Below are 7,402 nucleotides of genomic sequence, written 5' to 3'. Positions count from 1 at the left end.
TTAGTTATTTCCTTTGCCATTTATTTTACTTTGCATCTTTTATTTCTCTTTATCATAAAAAAATACCAAAAATATTATCTTATCATATCTATCAGATCTCACTCTCGTAAGTGACCGTGTAGGGATTGACAACCCCTTTATCATGTTGGTTGCGAGGATTCATTTGTTTGTGTAGGTGCGAGGGACTCGTGCGTGGCCTCCTACTGGATTGATACCTTGGTTCTAAAAAACTGAGGAAAATACTTACGCTACTCTGCTGCATCACCCTTTCCTCTTCAAGGGGAAACCAACGCAAGTGCTCAAGAGGTAGCAGATGCCGCCTTGCCGGAGGTCAGGGGCACGAACTCTCCCGGAGGTCTTAGCCGGTGTCGTGGACGAAGCACGACACTGAAGAGGAGATGAGGAGAGGTGGGGCCGGTGGTGGGCTTCTGGCCGCGGCGACGTGAGCCAGTAGATTCGGCGTGGTCTACTGCATACTTTGTGGGTATCAAACATCACTTTATAACTGGGTGATCATAAAGGTGTTTTTCAGGTATCTCGAAGCTATTTGTTGGGTGCATGGATCTAGTGGGATTTTTCACGCCATGTGACGGAAATATATCTCTGGGCCCTCTCGGTAATACAACATCATATGAAATTTTCAAGCATGTGACTAATGAGTTTAGTCACGGAGATCTTGTACTACGGAATGCGTAAAGAACTTGCCGGTAACGAGAATTAAGTAGGTATAGCAATATAGATGATCGAATCTCAGGCAAGTGACATATCGCTGGACAAAGGGAACTGTATACGGGATTGTTTGAATCCTTGACATCATGGTTCAAACTGATAAAGATCTTCATTGAATATGTGGGAGTCAATACGGGCATCCAGCTCCCGTTATTGATTATTTACTAGAGAAGAGTCTCGGTTATGTCTGCATGTTCTCGAACCCGTAGCTAGGGTCACACACGTAATGTTTGGTAACGCTAGGGTAGTATTGGGATAATTATGATGCTTAGTCCGAAGGTTGTTCGGAGTCCGGAGGTAAAGATTTATATATGGAAAGTTGTTATCAGGGTTTCGGAAAAAGTTTAGTTTTTTCGGTATTGTGTTGGGAAGGTTCCGAAGGGGTCCACAAGTGGGTTCCACCAGCCCCATAGGCCAACATGAAATGTAGAGGACGCCTTGGCCTTATTAGGCCAGGCGCACCAGACCCTACCTAGCCCATGTGGCCAGGGATGGGGAAACCCTAAGGGCGGGAGGCGCCACCCTAGCCTTGGAGGGAAAGGCACTTCCCTTGGCCGCCACCCCTCCCTTGGAGGAGGGCTAGGACTGGCCGGCCCCTCCCTCACCCCTATATAAAGAGGGGAGGGGCGCTGGGGCTGGCCACTCCAAACCCTAGCCGCCTCTCCCTCCCGTTGCCTCTCCTCCTCCTCACACGAAGAGACAATATACCAATATGTTGGATTTTTCTAATTCAGCATACATGCAATGTCTGACGAGACAATTAGAAGCAAAACGAACAAACTACGATATCGATATAGGATGAGCTATATATGCAAAAGAGTGTCACTTGAAGAACATGCATACCAGAGTGTCATTTCCGCTGGTTTGAAGCAAGCATGGCAATGAGCTCGTACAAAACAGAGGGGTAGGTCGTAGCTATATGCCCCAGCCATTAGTGTCTGCAAACACGAGGGAGATAGGACTTGGATAAACTTCAAGCATGCCTCCTTCAATCCATGGCGGTGGTGCTGCTCGGCTAGAGCAAGAGTGGACACCACCGAGCTCACACCTACATGCTCACACAACTGCTTTTCACATATGAACTTGAGCCGCTGGAGATTGTATCTGTCTGCCGCCACAAACAAGTCTTGCAGCCATTGCAGAAGCATTTCATCCTCTACCGCCTCTTCTTGTGTTGGCTCCGCAACTTCTGACATTTTCTTGTCCACAACTTTCTCTACTTGTCCTTGTTCCACAACTCGTGGCATTTCATCCTCCTCCATGATGTCCTCCATCTCAGGAGAAGAGTCTGTGTAGATGAAGCAAAGCAAAGCCCTAAACACTTTAGTTTCCATATTTGTGATGTGTATGACATTGGACGTAGCGGTGCCAAAGAGGTGCGCCATGAACACTTCAGACCTGGCAGCGAGCACACACCGGTGTGCAGCGAACGTCTTGCCGCCGACCTCGAATGTCACATCAGCACCCACCTTATTCTGAAGGAGATCGCTAAAATGTTGGTGCATGTCAGGCAGGAGAACCTCGGTACCGGTGCCGGAGCCAATGGCATCTGGCGTGTTGTCCTTGCACACCATAATATCACACCGGATGGTGAAACAATCAGACTTTAGACTGGCTGATCGCTCAAGGGCAGCTTCTCTCATGAACTTGTCGCAACCCCAACAAGGTCACATCTGAGGAAGTCATGGGTTTTACGAGTCGCACGGATGTACGTCGGCATCTGCTTCTCGACGTCATCGACGAGACTGAAACTGAACTTGGCCTCCACACCCTCTTCGACATCTTCGTCATATAAACGGGTAATATCGAGCGAAATGAAGTCGGCACAGTTTGGGTTTGCGCCATTAGGATAGTACTCGATGGAATACTCATGGCCTCCCACCCTGAACAATTCAGTGCACCAGCTCTCGCCGTTGGGCAACTCTTTTTTTATACCAGAGTAGCCCTTGACCACGAGCAGGTGTTACACGCTGCTCGGGCCGGCACTGGCGCGCGCCGACGCCCGATGTTACGCAAGAGCACGGCTTGTCGCCGTCAAGGACGGACACGCCGGCGAACGTCGACATGACAAACCTGCTGCGACCACACCGAAAATCTGCCAACTCAGTCACAGTTCTCCATTCCTAAGTTTAAGAGTTGGGAGCTTGGACCAAGGATCTGGGGAACAAACCTGGGCTTGCACCGGAGGCCTCACGGAGTCGCCACCGCAAGAAGACGACGCTGCACCACCCCGGAAAGAGAAACAGAGTTTGCGGCAAGCTCCGACGCCGCTCCGCCCTGGAAACAGAGCTTTGCAGCGAGCTGAGGGGCGAACCTGCTCACCGCCCGCTGCCCCACCCTGTGATGCACGTGGTCGGCGGGAGACGCCGTCGCTCCACTCGCTGCGCCGCCGGCGCCACCGACGGTCCTACGCGGCAAGAGAGAGTTACCGCAGCGGCTGCTCGACGCGTGCGGCCTGGGCCTGCCAGGGGCTAAGGTTTAATAGTACTAGTCGCAAACCCGTGCGACGCATGGGCTAGTTGTCATATACTTTCTTTGTTCCAAAATAAGTTAACTGCTTTTAGTTCATTTTGCAATGGTGAGAGTATTATTTTGCTGTCTACATTGACCATATAATGATTTGTGATTTTGCAGTGATGTGTGTGTACTCATATAGCTTTGGAGACATGGGAGTTCATATATAGGAGAATTTCGGATGGTAAAACAAATGAAATTAGTATAAATAATGTTCCCAAACTCATGAGTCTTGTGAGAACTTAGTATCAAAATATTGTTCTGAGGGTCATCGTTTAAAGAATTTTGAAAATGGTTGAAGCAGTTATGCGTTCACAATTCCCCTAGAAGTATGCTTGTTGGCCATATTTGGGAAGCTGTAGAGCTACCAAATACCCTGATAATATTTACATAAACAAAGGGATGTGATGTTTTCTACATGTAACTGCCTCAAAATATGGTTTAACAACATAAAGTATGTTAAACAAATTTACTTTTTGCTAAAAGGTTTTTATGTCTATGCTATTGTATGCTGAAAGATATACAATGTTGCATCTTTGCGACTCCAAATATAACATAGTAATATTTTGTGCAACATCTGAATGTCAATGGATGGCGCAGTCCGAAGCATACTAACAACCTTCTCTCATTCTGGTTATATTATGTTTGGTTCAATGATAATACTATCACTCAATATTTATAGAAAATAGTTTCACAACATCATATTTGATTACAATGATTTATTAGCATATGATATGAAAATCAAAACTCAAAGTAAAATGTTACTATCGTGCTATGTCCAAATTGTCTTAAATTTAAAAAATAGGGAGTAATTGACTTAGCTAAAATCTCATGTATGTATAGTACATGAAAGATTATATTTATTTCATTACGTCTATACCTATAATTGGGAAAATAGTAGCTGACCCCAGCTCGATGCACCCGCGCTACACTCACAAAAGATAACATATAAAAACATTTAGAAAAATCTAAAACTTTCTGGAAGAGATTGCGAACAAATGAAATAGATGCTTGCAAAGACTGGTGGTCAAATGACCTCCAAGGAGCTCTGTACAAAATAAGATAAAATTACAAATTGTGCGCAAACATACATTTTCAGTAATTTTGTTTTTTTTTTCTGCAGATCTCCTCGGAAGTCATTTGACCACCAAACTTTGCAAGCATCTGTAACATTTGTTCATAATCATTCTCACAAAGTTATAGATTTTTTTAAATATTTTTCTATGTTTTCTTGCGTGGGTGCACCAAGTTGGGGTGTAGAATCTACTCTCATACTAATTAGCCTGGTTGAAATTCTCCAAAGTATATAAGTACAGAATTGATATATGCCCATTTTCCTTCAAAAAATGGAACATTCCCAATTTTTGGGAAAATAAAAAATAATTAATTCATTAGTTCCATAAACCTATACCGAATAAAAGCGGAGAATTTTACAATTGTTCCGACAGTACTTAAAGAGTATAAGAATGTACCAGAATCAACAATTCAACATGTACATTGTTAGAAAATGAATACTTTCACTAGTAGAAAAGGGGCCTATTGTCCCGGTTGGTGAGGGCCTTTAGTCCCGGTTCATGAACCGGGACTAAAGGGTCGGTACTAATGCCCTGGCCCTTTAGTCCCGGTTCAATCCAGAACCGGGACTAAAGGGCGCGGCCACGTGGAGCTCCACCTTTAGTCCCGGTTGGTAACCGGGACTAAAGGAAATTTTATGATTTTTTTTTTGAAAAAAAAATTTGAATTTTTTTTTATTTTCAAATTTCTGAATTATTTTAACCTCTAGTCTGTAATCACCACCCCTCATCACTTCTCAATTTATCCTCTAATCACCCCTCATCATTCCAAATCATCTAACTTCCCGAACGGTCACCCATCCTCCCACTCCCCCAGCCTGAGCACTCTCAACTTCCGGGTTCTATTCTCCCTCGCTCCAAGTCTGCACTTGTTGTTTTCCTGACAATAGTAAGATGTCAATCCTATTAACCTTCAGGAATTTTGCTTGAGCATGAAGTGACACATTTCACTGTTTGAGTTTGAAACTATTGTTTTAAAAAAACAATAATTATTTAGTAACACTAATATTTCTTGAATAATTAGTTTGACCATAGTTTGACCATAGTTTAACCATATTTGACCAAAATTGAAATAACTGAAATAATTATTTAGTAACACTAATATTCTAGAATAATTAGTTTGACCATAGTTTGACCACTGTTTGCCCACTGTTTGAATTTTTTTTGATTTATTCCACTCTAGATCTTAAAAGCCCCGTAACTTTTTTTCTGTTAGGTTTTTGAGGATTTTGAAAATGTTTAACGGGGTTCCCCCGGTTAAATTCGGATGTAACTTTTCGAGTAGATGATTTTTCATATAAAAAACTTTTTCATCCGAGTTAGTATGCAAAAGTTATGCCCATTTTTACAAATTTCAGAGAGATTTTGCAAATAAAGTCAAAATTCACATTTGCAAATTTTCCCAACAACTAGACCACATATCACATGGGAAACTTATTTTATTTTATTTTTTTGACATTTCCATCATTTTCTTTTGTTTTTTCTAAAACTGAAAAGGCGGTCCAGGGGGGGATTTGAAAATTGCACCATTAGTACCGGTTCGTGGCACGAACCGGTACTAAAGGTCTCAACCCCATTAGTACCGGTTCGTGGCACGAACCGGTACTAAAGGCCTTTAGTACCGGTTCGTGGCACGAACCGGTACTAAAGGCCACGAACCGGTACTAAAGGCCTTTAGTACCGGTTCGTGCCACGAACCGGTACTAATGGGCATCGCACCCTTTAGTACCGGTTCGTGCCACGAACCGGGACTAAAGGTCCCATTTCAACCGGGAGTAATGCCTTTCCGACGCCCTCGCTGCTCGAACCGGGACTAATGCTCACATTAGTCCCGGTTCGTAACGAAACCGGGATTAATGCCTTTTCTGGCCTGAACCGTGGCACGAACCGGTACTAAAGTTTAGACCTTTAGTACCGGTTCGTGGCACGAACCGGTACTAATGGGCATCGCACCCTTTAGTACCGGTTCGTGCCATGAACCGGGACTAAAGGTCCCATTTCAACCGGGAGTAATGCCTTTCCGAAGCCCTCGCTGCTCGAACCGGGACTAATGCTCACATTAGTCCCGGTTCGTAACGAAACCGGGATTAATGCCTTTTCTGGCCTGAACCGTTGCCCCCTTTTCTACTAGTGTTTATAAATACTAATACCGGTAGAAAAACATCATGATCGAGCAAACATATCGCACCGCTACACAATGTATCGGCACCAATTTGACCCGAAATAGTATCGTAAGAAGAAAACAATTTAGATGTTGATGATCTATATATATGACCAGAATGAAAAATTATGACATTTTAATCTCTTCAGAATTCTAAGGTTGCAGTTTGGACCAAGATAATGCATTGATAGCCAGAAAAGGTTCCACTAAGCCAGGAGAATGGAGATATTTAGAGATCTCAAAAACATTCGCCATGCAACGCACTACTATAGGAAAATATATAGTTATACTATAATGGAAATAGTGAGACACGAATAATCTCTATTACATGAGCTGCTCATTATCCATGTATAAAATTTGCAACTAATTGCATTCAGTTAACAAAAAAAATTTATTTGAAGATGTAATGCAAACAGAATGTCATTTATTCTAAATATCCAAACCATGGCGCAGTAACACAAACCTCTGGATGGTCGAGCAGTTTAATGTGTGCGGGTATCTTTGGTGCCAGATGCTAATCAAAGTAGCTCCCAAATTTTAGAACCCCAACCAATGCCATGGATACGAAGCAAGCACAAAGCTAAAGCAACTTCTTGTCTTTATCTCAGGTAACAATCTTGTAAAGACCACTTCAAGAAAAATCAGTCACTCAATGATTAGCATAGTAGGGTACTCCATCATTGCCAATGGACACGGCGGCACCCAAGCAGCAGAGATAACCCAACGGCTGGGAGGCTTTACGTAAGATGAAAATCTTGAAGAATAGTCAGTCACTGGATGATCCGATGGGCAGGGCATTTAATTATTGCTAATCGAGATAACTCCATCAGAAGGGGCAGAGATTATCTGGACTCTATAGAGGCTTGGTGCAGAAAGCATGGCACCATGCCACAATTGCAGCGGGCCTATGGCTAGGAGGGGGACC

The 7,402-nt window shown here is 43.6% G+C and overlaps 1 pseudogene; it reads right to left on the bottom strand.

Moving 5' to 3' along the window:
* Nucleotides 1-1,579: 1,579 nt before the first annotated feature.
* Nucleotides 1,580-2,795, bottom strand: LOC125518040 (BTB/POZ and MATH domain-containing protein 2-like; annotated as a pseudogene).
* Between the last annotated feature and the right edge of the window lie 4,607 nt (nt 2,796-7,402).

This window comes from Triticum urartu, chromosome 7A (assembly GCF_056163025.1).
Source record: "Triticum urartu cultivar PI428250 chromosome 7A, HENAU_Tu73, whole genome shotgun sequence".
NCBI lineage: Eukaryota > Viridiplantae > Streptophyta > Magnoliopsida > Poales > Poaceae > Triticum > Triticum urartu.
The sequence above is the reverse complement of the archived record's forward strand: the minus strand, read 5'-3'. Positions and strand labels throughout refer to the sequence as shown.